At 42.8% G+C, this 17,231-nt stretch overlaps 5 non-coding genes and 1 pseudogene across 5 annotated transcripts; all 6 read left to right on the top strand.

Moving 5' to 3' along the window:
• The first annotated feature begins 299 nt into the window (after positions 1 to 299).
• LOC141241625 (U2 spliceosomal RNA) lies at positions 300 to 528 on the top strand (annotated as a pseudogene).
• Positions 529 to 6,714: 6,186 nt separating this feature from the next.
• Positions 6,715 to 6,898, top strand: LOC141241604 (U2 spliceosomal RNA). The gene has a single exon (XR_012306339.1). It is a non-coding gene; the product is annotated as a U2 spliceosomal RNA (small nuclear RNA).
• A 1,115-nt stretch (positions 6,899 to 8,013) lies between these two features.
• Positions 8,014 to 8,204, top strand: LOC141241450 (U2 spliceosomal RNA). Its single transcript, XR_012306190.1, has one exon. It is a non-coding gene; the product is annotated as a U2 spliceosomal RNA (small nuclear RNA).
• A 1,115-nt stretch (positions 8,205 to 9,319) lies between these two features.
• LOC141241449 (U2 spliceosomal RNA) lies at positions 9,320 to 9,510 on the top strand. Its single transcript, XR_012306189.1, has one exon. It is a non-coding gene; the product is annotated as a U2 spliceosomal RNA (small nuclear RNA).
• A 1,115-nt stretch (positions 9,511 to 10,625) lies between these two features.
• LOC141241448 (U2 spliceosomal RNA) lies at positions 10,626 to 10,816 on the top strand. The gene has a single exon (XR_012306188.1). It is a non-coding gene; the product is annotated as a U2 spliceosomal RNA (small nuclear RNA).
• A 5,994-nt stretch (positions 10,817 to 16,810) lies between these two features.
• On the top strand, positions 16,811 to 16,992 carry LOC141241613 (U2 spliceosomal RNA). The gene has a single exon (XR_012306345.1). It is a non-coding gene; the product is annotated as a U2 spliceosomal RNA (small nuclear RNA).
• Positions 16,993 to 17,231: the final 239 nt, after the last annotated feature.

Below are 17,231 nucleotides of genomic sequence, written 5' to 3'. Positions count from 1 at the left end.
GCTCCCCCCTGAACCCCCCTGGCTCTCCTCTTTCGGGAGGAGAGCGTTGTTGGCTCCCCTCTTCCGGGAGGGGAGCACAGTCTTTGGCTCCCAGTGCCTTGCTCGGGTGAGAACTCGGGCAGGTGCTGGGGGTAAGATTGGGTCGCCTCTGGCTTCGGCTGGAGGTGGCTTTTTGTCCCTGTTCCTCGCTGTGGCCTTTTGGCTCGGAGGGACGGGGAATGGTTTGGGGGACCCTTCTCCTTTTGGAGAGGGTTTCAAGAAGACCAGCATCCTAGTGCACTTTTTTTGTGGCACTTGTCACTTTTTTAAGCGCACTCGGGTTTTGTACACGAATTCGGGCTAAAAAAAAAAAAAAGAAAAAAAAAAAAAAAAAAATCTGTTCTTATCAGTTTAATATCTGATACGTCCCCTATCTGGGGACCATATATTAAATGGATTTTTAGAACAGGGAGATGGAAAAAGAGCTTGCTCTGTCCACTCCACGCATTGACCTGGTATTGCAGTATCTCCAGGACCGGTGCACCCCTTCTTTAATGCAGTTTCTAAAATCAGAAAGAATTGAATTCAATGTTTTTTGTTCATTTTGCTTGTTTGTCGGATTTTGGGATGGACTCTTTGGCTTTGCTTTTCTTCTCCTCATTGGATTTTTCATGTTCAAAGTTGCAGAAGCCAGATTACAAGCTCATTTTGGTTCAACTTCAGCAACTGTGCATTGCATTGCCATGTAATGTGATGCAATGCTATCTTTCTAGCTCTCCCTTTTTACTTCCTTTTGGATAAACAGACATATTAGGCAAGCATTTTGGAGCTTTCACCTAAATAACTACAGGTGGTGAGATAAGCTGCACAATATAATTGACCTTTCAGTATATTGTTGCACACACACCATCTATTTAGCAAATGCCCTTGTTATCAACAGCAGCCTTTTAAACTCACCTGAGCTAACAGGTATGTGCGCTGGTTACTCTGCTGCGCTTAAAATTTCTTTTTTGGTTTGCTACAATGCCTTTTCTGAAACGTTGTCTCCTTCTGCTGGAACACTGACTTCTTTCATTTAATGCCTGCAGACTATAAAAGAGAACCCAACCCAAAAAGTTTGGTTGATTAGTCTGTGGCATTCTGTTAAACTGTTGCTTATGGCGGTCTCTGTGAGCTTCTCAGCGACATTCAGCCAGCCAGGTATCCTGCCTGCAGTAGATGGAATGTGGCAATGGAACGCTGGCTGCGCGTGTCATAATAGGCTCTGAGCCTTTATATACCTGTGCACAGCAGCAGCCACCTTCAGTCTGCTGCTGGACAGCCAGCAGCAGCAGCAGCAGGAGAGGTATGTAATCAGGAGCCCTCCTGCTAAGGGTAGACAGCTGCTCGTTCCACCCCACCCCCCGTCTTAATTGGTTCTCCTCCCTTCCAACGGTGTTGAGGCGGGTGGGAACAGCAGGGGGTGAAGGTGCTGTGTTTAAAGAGGTGGAGTTATGCAGATCTAAAACGCGTGGATTGCAGCAGCAGCAAGCCGAAAAGTGCAGGCATGTAAGGGATCTAGAGGTTGACAACATATCTTCTTAACGGGAGTCCAGGAGCTCCACAAATGGACTTTTCAGGATCCTTGGGTGGCTCCGTAGTTTGAAACCAATTCTGGTTATCGCTTCTCGGCCTTTTGGCTCAGATCTGTAATGGGTCTAGTCATTTGGCTGTCTGTGCGTTAACTCTTGGCCCTGTGGCATCGCCATTTTATGGCTTAAGCCACTTGCTGCTATAAGGAGTTGGCCAGTAGACACGACTAGCGATAATGGGACGCATTCGATACGCTGGGCCCGGTGAGGCTCGAGTGAAGTTTGGAATCCAGATTGATGTGGAAGAAGGCAAAGAAGGAATCTTTACCCTCAGCTTCGTGGTGAAGGAGATTTTGTTTGGACTCCTTGAAGTGAAGAAGGAAGAAATCTTGTGCCTCCAGCAATTCAAAAGCAAGTATAATCTTGTATTTACTTCTATGGCTGTTTGCAACAATTTCTATGATTGTTTGAAAAAGAATCTGGACAATCAATATTTGGATGGGCTGACTTTTGTCATCTTGTATTGCTCCAAAGAGGTACCTCTGACTGTTTTCATGTACAACCCACATGTGGACTTGGCTTTGATTTATGCCTTTCTAAATAGGCACTGCTATATTACCAAGGTGGCAGTAAAAGTCATGAATGAGGAGGAACTATGGACCGGTAAATATCGTTTCATGGTCAAGTTCCGGGAAAGTCCTGATGAACCAGGGGGTATACATTATCCTCCATCAAATTTTTTCATTGGGAGTGAGCGGGGTTACCTGTTCTTCCCCAATGCGCCCAGGTTTTGTCGTCATTGTAGGAGGTATGGCCATACTCAGGAAGCATGCGACATCAGACAGATTATTTGCAGGAAGTGCAATGAGGTGGGTCATTCTTCCAATAATTGCAAAAATGAAATAGTCTGTAACCTCTGCGGAGAGAAACGGCATGCCTTCAGAGACTGTATATTCCATCCTGGTTCATATGCGGGGGCAGCGGGAAGGGGAAGGAGAAGAAATGAATCTCCTGCACCCACAGCTACAACTCCGACTGCTCCAACTCCGACTGCTCCGATATCTACTCTGGCTTTCCTGGATGAGGAGGAGGCTCGGGTTGCTTTTCCAGAACTGGTTCGTGTGAATGTAAGAGGAAATATGGAGCTGGCACCTGAGCCACCGGTGCAGAGGGCCGCGTCTGTGGCTTCAGATGTCAGTGAGTCTGAGACGATAACTGATGATCGTATAGGCATGGAAGTGGCCCCGGTGGAGGATCTGGAGGCTGAAATTCCAGACATGATGGTTACAATGCAGGGGGAAGAGGAGTCTGATCTGACCAGAACACCGCATGTGGCCTGGAGCGATGTCGTTTCTGACCTTGAGGAGGAGGGAGGTCAGGGGGACTTTGACCCCCAGCGGCGGGATTATAGTTCAGATGAAGATGGAGGCGCTTCAGTGAAGAAAAAGAAGAAAACTGAACCATCCTTTTCCCCTTTAAGTGACTGCAGTGTGAGTCCAGCCCGGGTGTACCCTACTGCATCCGATCCCCAAGATGTGTCTTTTTTGGGGGAAGGCACAAACTACGATATCTGCACGTCCAGCGTCCTACCCCCAGAAGGGTTAGGATGATGTACAGGTGGGCATGTTGTCGTGACCTGCCACATCAAATTAATAGATGGGTGCCCAAGTTGCTCTCAGCATCTTGTCGCTAAATGTTCGGCTGATTAAATCTGAGTCGAGAAGAGTGGCAATTTTGGACTACTTGAGCAACTTGGATGCGGACGTATACTGTGTCCAGGAGTGTGGGATCTCCGATCCCTTAAGTGAAAATGCATGGCCTTTAGGTCAAAGTGTGTGGTCTGGTTCTGTATGTAATAAAAATTGTGGGGTAGGTGTTTTGGTGAAGGGTTATAGTGTTAAGATAGAAAGTTACATGGTGGTGGAGGCGGGGAGGTGTGTAATATGTAAGTTAAATTGTAGGGGGTGGAGGGTTAGGGTGGTAAATATGTATGCACCAATAGATAAAGGGGAGAGGCTGGAAATTTTTGAGAAATTATGTTTTTTTTATCTGGCAAAATGCCAATAATTTTTGTTGGAGATTTCAATTGTGTGACGGAGGGGGATAAGATGGATGTTACAGGTAAAAGACTCAAGAGTCTTGTGGCGGATTTTTCCTTACAGGATGCTGCGGAAGTTTTTTTAGGTAATCCACCTCCTGCGACCTATAAGGCCGACAGGGGAGGCATAGAGTCTAGAATAGACCGTATCTTCTTTTCTTCACAAAATGTTATTTGTAGGAATTTCCAGCAGGAAGATGTTCCCTTCTCTGACCATGTGTGTTTGAGGGCACGTCTAGAAGGTAAGATTTCCTTTGTATATGGTGGTGGCGTGTGGAAACTTAATGTGCGTTTGCTGGAAGATAATAGGATCATGCGTGATTTTAGGCGAATGTATGTTAGGTGGAGGGATAAAAAAAGTGATTTCAGGAATGTGCTTGAGTGGTGGGACTGGATGAAGAGTGAGATTGTTTTTTTCTTTAGAAAAAGGGGCAGGAGGAAAGCAGCAATGAATAGAGCAAAATTTAATGATTTAAGCTCTAGACTGGAGTGGCTGAGGAAGTTAAGGATGATTGGAGTGGATGTGGATGTTTTGATGTGTCAAGTGAAAGAAGAGATTAAGAAATATATTGAGGGTAAAGGGAAAGAAATTATTTACCGTTCTAAGATTGAACATTTGGAGAAAAATGAGAAATGCACAAGGTTTTTTTTCAAAAAAGTTTTTGGGAAGAAAGTAGATATGGATGAGGTGGTGAATGGTGATGGGGTGTGTGTGAGTGGGAAGGATGTGATGCAGGAGGTGGTGTTGTTGTATAAGGAGTTGTATGGGGAAAAATGGGTTGATGATAGGATGTTGACTGATGCTTTGGGGTGTTTAGAAGGTTGTTTGGGTGAGGATGAACGTGAAATATTGGATGATGTAATTGTGTTGGATGAAGTTAAAAAAGTGGTGATGTCTGCGAGTAAGAATAAAACACCTGGGAAGGATGGACTGCCCGTGGAGTTATATGTTAAGGAATGGGACACGATGGGAAATGACTTATTGGAGGTGTGCCAGTATATGTTCACGGAGAATATGTTGAGTGAATCTATGAGAGATGGGGTGGTGGTTTTGGTTCATAAGAAAGGTGATAAAAAGGATTTGGGGAATTGGAGGCCAATCACCCTTTTGAATGCAGACTATAAGGTGTTTAGTAAATTGTTGGCTAGCCGGATGCGGGAAGTGATTGGCGGTGTGGTGGATGAAGATCAAGTGTGTGCAGTGCCTGGGAGAAGTATGACTGAAAATTTGGTGTTGTTGCGTGATGTGATTGGGGATTGTATGAGTCGTAAGCCGAAATGTTTGTTGTTTTCGGTTGATTTTGAAAAAGCTTTTGACCGTGTGTCACATAGCTTTATGTTTAAGGTTTTGTCTAAGATGGGTTATTCCAGGAATTTTGTAAACTGTGTTAGGAGTTTGTATTGTAATGTTTCAAGTGAATTTTTGGTGAATGGGTGGTTAAGTGAGAAAGTGAGAATTAAATCAGGAGTGCGTCAGGGGTGCCCTATGTCCCCTTTTTTGTTTATTAGTGTGATTGAAGTGTTGATGTGTATGGTTAGGAAGGATAAGGTTATGAGAGGTGTGATGATTCCTGGGAGTAATGGAAAGGATGTGAGAATTCTAGGTTACATGGATGATGTAGTGATTGTGAGTGGGAATATGGCTGCGATGAGTAGGGCAAGGTTGATATTAAGTTTGTTTTGTAGTGTCTCAGCTTTTAAGGTCAATTGGACTAAGAGTTCCTTTAAATGTTTTGGTGAGAGGAATGTACGGATGGATGGTGTGAGGTGTGAGGATGGTGCAATAAAGGTGCTTGGGATTAAGTTTAATGATGATTTGAAAGGAAATGAGAGTTGGGAAGATTGTGGGGTGAGAGTGGTGCGCAAGTTGAATTTTTGGCGAATGAGAGAATTAACTCTGACTGGGAAAGTTCTGATTATTAAGGCGGTTATTTTGCCTATTTTGTTGTTTGTTGCGAATGTATATCCTGCTGCTTTTAAGAAAATTAGGAAAACTGAGAAATTCATCTTTAATTTTCTTTGGGGAAGTCGCATGGAGAAATTGAAACGGGAATATGTCTATAAGTTATGTGTAAATGGTGGTTTGGATTTTCCAAATATTGATTTCTTTTTAGGGATTGGTTACGTGAAAATGGTGGTGGTGGTTCTAGGGAAAAGTAATAAGTGTGCTTATATGATGAAGTATTCGGCTGGATGGATGCTTTATGGCTTAAAGTGGGTCAAAAGGGATGCTAGAGTGCCTGTTGCTTTTAAGTGTCCTGTATGGTATGGTTGTGTTGAGAAATTTGTAAGGAAGTATGATTTGTTGTCCGTTAACATGAGTGATTTTAGGCAAAAGAAGAAAGTCATTAGGATGGTGCGTGAGCGTGAGGTGGTATGTAATATCAATGGGTTGAGAGGGGAGGAAGTAACCGAGATGTGGAGAAAATTAAGTATAGATGGTGTGACTAACAGACAGAGAGATATCGCTTGGATGATATTGCATGACATTTTGCCTGTTAGAGATGTGCAAAAGAAGAGGGATTTAGTTAAATCTGAGGTATGCCCGAGGGATGGATGTGGTTTGAGAGAGCATGTTAGACATATGGTATGGGATTGTGATTTTGCATATGATGTATGGAAGGGTATAGGGGGACTTTGCAAGGAATTGGTGGGTGTAAAGTATGTTAATTGGAAACTTGCTATGTTTGGGATGGGTGCATGTAGTAGAATTAAGGATAGGATTTTATGGTTGTTGGTGGTGTGTGTAATTGAAAGTTTGTGGGATGCGAGGAATTTGTTAGTTTTTAAAAGGAAGAAAATGTCAGTTAATGAATGTTTGAGATTGATTCTGTCACGTATGTATGTAATATACCTCTGGGATCAGGAACGTGGAAGTATTATAGATGCTGAAGGGATCTGGAAGTTTAAAAAGTGGAGGTTTTTGGTAAAGTTTAATTCGTAGTGTATAATGTACCTGATGATAAGGTTTGGTTTTATTTTTGATTATATACCAAGTGTGATGAAAGGCTAAGTGTCAATGAAAGGCTTTTGTAAGTCGATTTGATTGAGCTTATGCTCCGGCCTATCTGATTTGGTTAAAAAAAAAAAAAAAAAATCTGTTCTTATCAGTTTAATATCTGATACGTCCCCTATCTGGGGACCATATATTAAATGGATTTTTAGAACAGGGAGATGGAAAAAGAGCTTGCTCTGTCCACTCCACGCATTGACCTGGTATTGCAGTATCTCCAGGACCGGTGCACCCCTTCTTTAATGCAGTTTCTAAAATCAGAAAGAATTGAATTCAATGTTTTTTGTTCATTTTGCATGTTTGTCGGATTTTGGGATGGACTCTTTGGCTTTGCTTTTCTTCTCCTCATTGGATTTTTCATGTTCAAAGTTGCAGAAGCCAGATTACAAGCTCATTTTGGTTCAACTTCAGCAACTGTGCATTGCATTGCCATGTAATGTGATGCAATGCTATCTTTCTAGCTCTCCCTTTTTACTTCCTTTTGGATAAACAGACATATTAGGCAAGCATTTTGGAGCTTTCACCTAAATAACTACAGGTGGTGAGATAAGCTGCACAATATAATTGACCTTTCAGTATATTGTTGCACACACACCATCTATTTAGCAAATGCCCTTGTTATCAACAGCAGCCTTTTAAACTCACCTGAGCTAACAGGTATGTGCGCTGGTTACTCTGCTGCGCTTAAAATTTCTTTTTTGGTTTGCTACAATGCCTTTTCTGAAACGTTGTCTCCTTCTGCTGGAACACTGACTTCTTTCATTTAATGCCTGCAGACTATAAAAGAGAACCCAACCCAAAAAGTTTGGTTGATTAGTCTGTGGCATTCTGTTAAACTGTTGCTTATGGCGGTCTCTGTGAGCTTCTCAGCGACATTCAGCCAGCCAGGTATCCTGCCTGCAGTAGATGGAATGTGGCAATGGAACGCTGGCTGCGCGTGTCATAATAGGCTCTGAGCCTTTATATACCTGTGCACAGCAGCAGCCACCTTCAGTCTGCTGCTGGACAGCCAGCAGCAGCAGCAGCAGGAGAGGTATGTAATCAGGAGCCCTCCTGCTAAGGGTAGACAGCTGCTCGTTCCACCCCACCCCCCGCCTTAATTGGTTCTCCTCCCTTCCAACGGTGTTGAGGCGGGTGGGAACAGCAGGGGGTGAAGGTGCTGTGTTTAAAGAGGTGGAGTTATGCAGATCTAAAACGCGTGGATTGCAGCAGCAGCAAGCCGAAAAGTGCAGGCATGTAAGGGATCTAGAGGTTGACAACATGTCTTCTTAACGGGAGTCCAGGAGCTCATCTCCACAAATGGACTTTTCAGGATCCTTGGGTGGCTCCGTAGTTTGAAACCAATTCTGGTTATCGCTTCTCGGCCTTTTGGCTAAGATCAAGTGTAGTATCTGTTCTTATCAGTTTAATATCTGATACGTCCCCTATCTGGGGACCATATATTAAATGGATTTTTAGAACAGGGAGATGGAAAAAGAGCTTGCTCTGTCCACTCCACGCATTGACCTGGTATTGCAGTATCTCCAGGACCGGTGCACCCCTTCTTTAATGCAGTTTCTAAAATCAGAAAGAATTGAATTCAATGTTTTTTGTTCATTTTGCTTGTTTGTCGGATTTTGGGATGGACTCTTTGGCTTTGCTTTTCTTCTCCTCATTGGATTTTTCATGTTCAAAGTTGCAGAAGCCAGATTACAAGCTCATTTTGGTTCAACTTCAGCAACTGTGCATTGCATTGCCATGTAATGTGATGCAATGCTATCTTTCTAGCTCTCCCTTTTTACTTCCTTTTGGATAAACAGACATATTAGGCAAGCATTTTGGAGCTTTCACCTAAATAACTACAGGTGGTGAGATAAGCTGCACAATATAATTGACCTTTCAGTATATTGTTGCACACACACCATCTATTTAGCAAATGCCCTTGTTATCAACAGCAGCCTTTTAAACTCACCTGAGCTAACAGGTATGTGCGCTGGTTACTCTGCTGCGCTTAAAATTTCTTTTTTGGTTTGCTACAATGCCTTTTCTGAAACGTTGTCTCCTTCTGCTGGAACACTGACTTCTTTCATTTAATGCCTGCAGACTATAAAAGAGAACCCAACCCAAAAAGTTTGGTTGATTAGTCTGTGGCATTCTGTTAAACTGTTGCTTATGGCGGTCTCTGTGAGCTTCTCAGCGACATTCAGCCAGCCAGGTATCCTGCCTGCAGTAGATGGAATGTGGCAATGGAACGCTGGCTGCGCGTGTCATAATAGGCTTTGAGCCTTTATATACCTGTGCACAGCAGCAGCCACCTTCAGTCTGCTGCTGGACAGCCAGCAGCAGCAGCAGCAGGAGAGGTATGTAATCAGGAGCCCTCCTGCTAAGGGTAGACAGCTGCTCGTTCCACCCCACCCCCCGCCTTAATTGGTTCTCCTCCCTTCCAACGGTGTTGAGGCGGGTGGGAACAGCAGGGGGTGAAGGTGCTGTGTTTAAAGAGGTGGAGTTATGCAGATCTAAAACGCGTGGATTGCAGCAGCAGCAAGCCGAAAAGTGCAGGCATGTAAGGGATCTAGAGGTTGACAACATGTCTTCTTAACGGGAGTCCAGGAGCTCATCTCCACAAATGGACTTTTCAGGATCCTTGGGTGGCTCCGTAGTTTGAAACCAATTCTGGTTATCGCTTCTCGGCCTTTTGGCTAAGATCAAGTGTAGTATCTGTTCTTATCAGTTTAATATCTGATACGTCCCCTATCTGGGGACCATATATTAAATGGATTTTTAGAACAGGGAGATGGAAAAAGAGCTTGCTCTGTCCACTCCACGCATTGACCTGGTATTGCAGTATCTCCAGGACCGGTGCACCCCTTCTTTAATGCAGTTTCTAAAATCAGAAAGAATTGAATTCAATGTTTTTTGTTCATTTTGCTTGTTTGTCAGATTTTGGGATGGACTCTTTGGCTTTGCTTTTCTTCTCCTCATTGGATTTTTCATGTTCAAAGTTGCAGAAGCCAGATTACAAGCTCATTTTGGTCAAACTTCAGCAACTGTGCATTGCATTGCCATGTAATGTGATGCAATGCTATCTTTCTAGCTCTCCCTTTTTACTTCCTTTTGGATAAACAGACATATTAGGCAAGCATTTTGGAGCTTTCACCTAAATAACTACAGGTGGTGAGATAAGCTGCACAATATAATTGACCTTTCAGTATATTGTTGCACACACACCATCTATTTAGCAAATGCCCTTGTTATCAACAGCAGCCTTTTAAACTCACCTGAGCTAACAGGTATGTGCGCTGGTTACTCTGCTGCGCTTAAAATTTCTTTTTTGGTTTGCTACAATGCCTTTTCTGAAACGTTGTCTCCTTCTGCTGGAACACTGACTTCTTTCATTTAATGCCTGCAGACTATAAAAGAGAACCCAACCCAAAAAGTTTGGTTGATTAGTCTGTGGCATTCTGTTAAACTGTTGCTTATGGCGGTCTCTGTGAGCTTCTCAGCGACATTCAGCCAGCCAGGTATCCTGCCTGCAGTAGATGGAATGTGGCAATGGAACGCTGGCTGCGCGTGTCATAATAGGCTCTGAGCCTTTATATACCTGTGCACAGCAGCAGCCACCTTCAGTCTGCTGCTGGACAGCCAGCAGCAGCAGCAGCAGGAGAGGTATGTAATCAGGAGCCCTCCTGCTAAGGGTAGACAGCTGCTCGTTCCACCCCACCCCCCGCCTTAATTGGTTCTCCTCCCTTCCAACGGTGTTGAGGCGGGTGGGAACAGCAGGGGGTGAAGGTGCTGTGTTTAAAGAGGTGGAGTTATGCAGATCTAAAACGCGTGGATTGCAGCAGCAGCAAGCCGAAAAGTGCAGGCATGTAAGGGATCTAGAGGTTGACAACATGTCTTCTTAACGGGAGTCCAGGAGCTCATCTCCACAAATGGACTTTTCAGGATCCTTGGGTGGCTCCGTAGTTTGAAACCAATTCTGGTTATCGCTTCTCGGCCTTTTGGCTAAGATCAAGTGTAGTATCTGTTCTTATCAGTTTAATATCTGATACGTCCCCTATCTGGGGACCATATATTAAATGGATTTTTAGAACAGGGAGATGGAAAAAGAGCTTGCTCTGTCCACTCCACGCATTGACCTGGTATTGCAGTATCTCCAGGACCGGTGCACCCCTTCTTTAATGCAGTTTCTAAAATCAGAAAGAATTGAATTCAATGTTTTTTGTTCATTTTGCTTGTTTGTCGGATTTTGGGATGGACTCTTTGGCTTTGCTTTTCTTCTCCTCATTGGATTTTTCATGTTCAAAGTTGCAGAAGCCAGATTACAAGCTCATTTTGGTTCAACTTCAGCAACTGTGCATTGCATTGCCATGTAATGTGATGCAATGCTATCTTTCTAGCTCTCCCTTTTTACTTCCTTTTGGATAAACAGACATATTAGGCAAGCATTTTGGAGCTTTCACCTAAATAACTACAGGTGGTGAGATAAGCTGCACAATATAATTGACCTTTCAGTATATTGTTGCACACACACCATCTATTTAGCAAATGCCCTTGTTATCAACAGCAGCCTTTTAAACTCACCTGAGCTAACAGGTATGTGCGCTGGTTACTCTGCTGCGCTTAAAATTTCTTTTTTGGTTTGCTACAATGCCTTTTCTGAAACGTTGTCTCCTTCTGCTGGAACACTGACTTCTTTCATTTAATGCCTGCAGACTATAAAAGAGAACCCAACCCAAAAAGTTTGGTTGATTAGTCTGTGGCATTCTGTTAAACTGTTGCTTATGGCGGTCTCTGTGAGCTTTTCAGCGACATTCAGCCAGCCAGGTATCCTGCCTGCAGTAGATGGAATGTGGCAATGGAACGCTGGCTGCGCGTGTCATAATAGGCTCTCTAGCCTTTATATACCTGTGCACAGCAGCAGCCACCTTCAGTCTGCTGCTGGACAGCCAGCAGCAGCAGCAGCAGGAGAGGTATGTAATCAGGAGCCCTCCTGCTAAGGGTAGACAGCTGCTCGTTCCACCCCACCCCCCGCCTTAATTGGTTCTCCTCCCTTCCAACGGTGTTGAGGCGGGTGGGAACAGCAGGGGGTGAAGGTGCTGTGTTTAAAGAGGTGGAGTTATGCAGATCTAAAACGCGTGGATTGCAGCAGCAGCAAGCCGAAAAGTGCAGGCATGTAAGGGATCTAGAGGTTGACAACATGTCTTCTTAACGGGAGTCCAGGAGCTCATCTCCACAAATGGACTTTTCAGGATCCTTGGGTGGCTCCGTAGTTTGAAACCAATTCTGGTTATCGCTTCTCGGCCTTTTGGCTACGACCAAGTGTTGTTGCTGGAAGACTCCAAAGCCTATCGCATCCTCGGCCTTGAGGCATCGGCAGTTCTACTGTCTTAAGCCTCCTGCTGCTATAGGGGGTGTGCGTGCTGAAGAGAACCAAGAAGGCGATCGACTTATCTGAATATGGCGATGGCGACATCGGCTACTCTCCGTTCTGCTGGAGCTGGCGACTTGAAGATCAAGAACTCTTTCAAGATTGAAGTTGAAGAGCGAGCCCGTGACAAGTTCTCCCTGTCTTTCTTCGTGAGGAAGGTCCTGCTTGAGATCCTGCAGGTGAAAAGGGAGAACATTCTGGCACTTCAAGATGCTCCTGGACGCTTTGTGCTTACCCTGACCTCTGAAGTGGCATCTCAGAATTTTTACCATCAGATCAAGCTGAGACTTCAGGAGGAAGATCTTAAAGGACTGTGTTTTGTGACCCTCTGCCTGGCAGAAGAGAAGTCTGTGGTGGTTCATATGAGCAATCCGCATGTCTCTGAAAAGGATGTGGCTGCGTTTCTGCATAACTATTGCTCTGAGGTCCACTTTTCTCACAAAATCATGAACTCTGAGAGGTTGTGGACCGGAAAATACAAGTTCATCGTGACGCTGAGAGAAGGTTTGGGAATTGGTGGACTCATTCATCCGCCTCAGAGCTTCCTGATTGGCAGAGAGAGAGGAAGACTCTTCTATCCAGGGATGCCTATCTTCTGCAGAAAATGTATGGACTTTGGGCATTCCTTTGAGAGCTGCAAGGAGGAGAACGCTCTTTGCAAGAAGTGCTATCAAAAAGGACATGTCACTCTGAACTGCCCAAATCAGATGATCTGTAATATCTGCCGTATCCCTGGGCACTCTTTTCGGGATTGTCCGTTGAGAAAAAAGACCTTCAGCTATGCAGATGCAGCTCGGGGGGGAGCCCCTCCGAAGCGGTCCAGTCCTGAAGAACAAACAGACAAATCCAAGGACCCTCCCGGGAACCCTTCTGGGGATCCGCCCAAGGACACTGCTGGGGACCCGCCTGGGGATAGCATTGTTCTCAAGGATTGGTCGGAGAGTCCAGATGGTCATGTGGTGGAGGAGAATCCAGCTGAGTCTGAAGTGGAGATGGGAGAGGAGTCTTCTAAGGAGGCTGGTGGTGAGGAGGAGGAGGAGGAGATTAACATTGACGTGGAGGTTTTGAGGAAAAGGAAAAAGGAGAAGTCGAGTTTGTTTAAGGGAGAGAGCGCCAGCAAAAGACCTGCTGGGCGTTTGAAAATAGTCCTCCCTAATTACTCACCTAAACCGATCATCTCAGTTCCTAAACCTGTAAACCCATCTGATCCGGTGAACATCGAGGAATTCTCAGACACGGACGTTTCTGCGGGTCCCTCTACCCCGGTCGGATTCATGTCAGATACGGACTCAAGCTCTGTTTAAATGATTTATGGCTACACTCAAAATTGCCTCACTAAATGTGAGGAGTTTAAAGGGCTCTGTCAAGAGAGCTGCTTTATTTTCTTACCTGATGACTTTAGATGCTGATATTTTTTTACTTCAAGAATGTGGCATTGACCATGACCCTAACTATAACAAACTAAGGGAAGATTGGGCGAACGGACCTTCCATCTGGTCCGGTGAAAATGGATCGCGTGCTACTGGTGTTGGCGTCCTGTTTAAAAACAAAGACTTTAAGGTTACCTCGTTCACTGAAGTTGAACCTGGACGTGCACTAGTTATTAATGTGAGTTACTGTGGATCCGAGTTCAAGCTGATTAATGTTTATGCATCTCCGATTAAAGAGGAAAGATCCAGTTTATTAGATCTCATCAAACTCTTTATACCTGGTCCTACACCAACTGTGGTTGGCGGTGACTTCAATTGTATCCGGTCTGATGAAAATAGGACATCAGGTACTAGAAGGAAAGACAAAACTGAGATGCAGTTAAAAAATCTAATCGACGATACTTGCCTGAATGATGTCTGGAGAGTAAAGAATACCTCTGAACCAGGATACACTTGGGAGAACAATCTTCTAAAATCAAGAATTGACTTTGTTCTGACATCACAGAGTTTTAAAGTGAATAAAGTGGATCTAACAGGTAACATCTTTTCTGACCACAAAACGTTAATTACTCACTTGGAATTGCCCAGTCTAGAGAAAGGGCGAGGTGTCTGGAAGTTGAACACTCTGCTGCTGGAAGATGAAAGTATAAAAGAGGAATTTTTGAAATTTTATAAAAAACTACAGGGGAAAAAACATTATTACAAAAGAATTCTAGAATGGTGGGAGTATGTGAAGTCTCAAATTAGACATTTTTTTCTCTTAGCTGGCAAAAGGAAGGCCAGACAGAATCAGAAATGGTTTAAAGACCTGAATACAAAACTGCAAACAGGTTACAAACTCAGAAATGCAGGGATAGATATGGAGGATGTTATTTTACAAGTCAAAGAAGACATTAAAAAAGCAATTGAACAGAAAGGCAAAGAAATAATTTTCAACGCCAAGGTAGGACATATGGAAAAAAATGAAACATGTTCCAGGTTCTTTTTCAAAAAATCTTTAGAAAGCAAAGAATTAATTAAAGAACTTGATGGTGAAACAACTAAAGATGGACTGTTGGACAAAGCGCAAACTTTTTATCAAAATCTTTTTAGCGAAAAGAAAATTGACGCTGATTTTTTACCTGATGCTCTTAATTCATTGCAGAATCACCTTGAAAAGCAAGATCAAGAGTTGTTGATTGAAGATATCTGTGAAGAAGAACTGCTAAGTGCAATCAAAAGCTTTTCTAGAGGAAAAACACCGGGTACTGACGGACTACAAATTGAATTTTATCTTACTTTTTGGGAGATTTTAAAAGACGACCTGTTTGAGATTTTTAAAGCTGTCTTTTTATGTGACAAATTGCCTGAATCTTGGAGAAGTGGTGTGGTCACCCTGCTTTTTAAAAAAGGAGATAAGACTAATCTAGAGAACTGGAGACCAATCACGTTACTCAACGTAGATTATAAAATTATGGCAAAAATCATGGTGAACAGAATGAAGAAGGTGATAGAGAAGGTCGTGCATCCTGATCAGGTATGTGGTGTGCCTGGTCGTACAATTGCAGAAAACTTGAATATTATACGGGACGCAATTTGGTATCAGCAAGAGAGGAAGCAAAAGCTAGCTCTTCTGTCCCTTGATTTCCAGAAAGCGTACGACAGAGTCTCTCATAAGTACCTGTATTCTGTGTTAAAGAAAATGAAATTCCCGGATGTTTTTATTAAGCACATTGCACTTTTATATGATGGAAGTTTTAGCAGGATTTTAATTAATGGTTTTTTATCTTCAGAAGTTTTTCTAAAGTCAGGCGTCAAACAAGGATGCCCACTTTCGCCTCTGCTCTTTATCTGCGCAATCGAGCCTCTACTGGCAATGTTGAGGAAAGATAAGATGGTGAAAGGTGTACCCATACCAGGTGGAAATGGACTAAGTACTAAGTCACTGGGGTACATGGATGACATCACGATCCTGTGCGACTCAGAACAATCGCTGAGAAGAGCAGTAAGAACTACTGATTTTTTCTGTTTAGCATCTGCCTTCAAACTGAACTTGGAGAAGAGCGAATGTCTTGGATTCGGTGATTGGTCAGATGCGCAGATTCCTCAACTTAAAATAAGAAGTGATAAGATCAAAATTTTAGGTGTTGTGTTTACAAAAAAGAATGATGGAGAAGAAAGTTGGCAGTTGGTGAAGGAGAAAATGCAAAAGAAGATAAGTTTATGGAAACTCAGAAAATTATCAATGGAAGGTAAAAACTTGATCATTAAGTCTTTGTTGTTGCCGATAATGTTGTTTTTAAGTATGGTGTACCCCCCGAATGAGAACACAGTAAAGTTTCTCCAGAGACAAATTTTTCTTTTTCTGTGGGGATCAAAAATGGAGAAGGTTCGAAGAGAGACAATGTACAAGCAGCATAAATATGGTGGAAAGAATATCCCAAATATCAAAAATTTTTTGTACCTAAAGTTCTTTAGTTTTTGCTTCAAAATGACCAATCTAAGAACTCATTGGTCTTTCTACTTAAGATATGCAGCTGGAGATATCTTTAGGAAAAGAAAGTGGATAACATTGCCCCAAAATTCTCCTGTCCTAATTACACCGCCAAAACAATATGTCTTACTAGAAAAAACAATTAGACTTTATAACTTACCTGAAGTAGATGTGGAGATGCTGTCAAATTCAAGAAGACTGGCTCTAGAGACAAAGAGAAAAGAAACGATGACAGCAGTGGCAAACTTTACTTACACTAAAAGTGGAAGAATTTGGAGAATGACTTATGCACCTTATCTAACAAATGAATATAAAGACTTGGCATGGGCAATAGTGCAAGAATGTGTTCCTGTTAGATTTTTTCAACACAGAAGGGGATTGTGCAATACTGCAAGATGCCCTAGAACAGGCTGTGTTAGAGAGGAAACAGTTTTACACACCTTTTGGAACTGTTTTTATGCCCAAAATGTCTGGAAAGAAGTTGGAAGTCTCTTAAAGTTTGTTACTGGTCTTAAGTTTTTAAATCACGAAGTAGTTTTATATGGAAATTTTACATGTCAATCAAAAGAAAAAGAAAGAGTCATTTGGATAATGATAAATGGAATAAAGAATGCGCTATGGAAAGTCCGAAACATATTGCTTTTTAAAAGAGATTTTATAAGTGAAAGTGAATGCATAAAATTAGCACTAAGTGAAATATATATTTATTACCTGTTAGATCTGAAGAGAATTGGGAAAAAAAGAGCCAAGAGTCTATGGAACTTTCATCTGTGGAACGTTGTAGCATGAACAGATTATAAGGCAAGAGAAATATTAGAAGAGAAATAACAACTGAAATATAAGAACAAAATGAAAAAGAAAAAAATCTGTTCTTATCAGTTTAATATCTGATACGTCCCCTATCTGGGGACCATATATTAAATGGATTTTTAGAACAGGGAGATGGAAAAAGAGCTTGCTCTGTCCACTCCACGCATTGACCTGGTATTGCAGTATCTCCAGGACCGGTGCACCCCTTCTTTAATGCAGTTTCTAAAATCAGAAAGAATTGAATTCAATGTTTTTTGTTCATTTTGCTTGTTTGTCAGATTTTGGGATGGACTCTTTGGCTTTGCTTTTCTTCTCCTCATTGGATTTTTCATGTTCAAAGTTGCAGAAGCCAGATTACAAGCTCATTTTGGTTCAACTTCAGCAACTGTGCATTGCATTGCCATGTAATGTGATGCAATGCTATCTTTCTAGCTCTCCCTTTTTACT

This window comes from Phyllobates terribilis, unplaced genomic scaffold, assembly GCF_046119375.1.
Source record: "Phyllobates terribilis strain yellow unplaced genomic scaffold, ASM4611937v1 Scaffold_1017__1_contigs__length_469563, whole genome shotgun sequence".
Taxonomy (NCBI): Eukaryota; Metazoa; Chordata; class Amphibia; order Anura; family Dendrobatidae; genus Phyllobates; species Phyllobates terribilis.
Note: the sequence above shows the minus strand (reverse complement) of the source record. Positions and strands in the feature narration are given on the sequence as shown.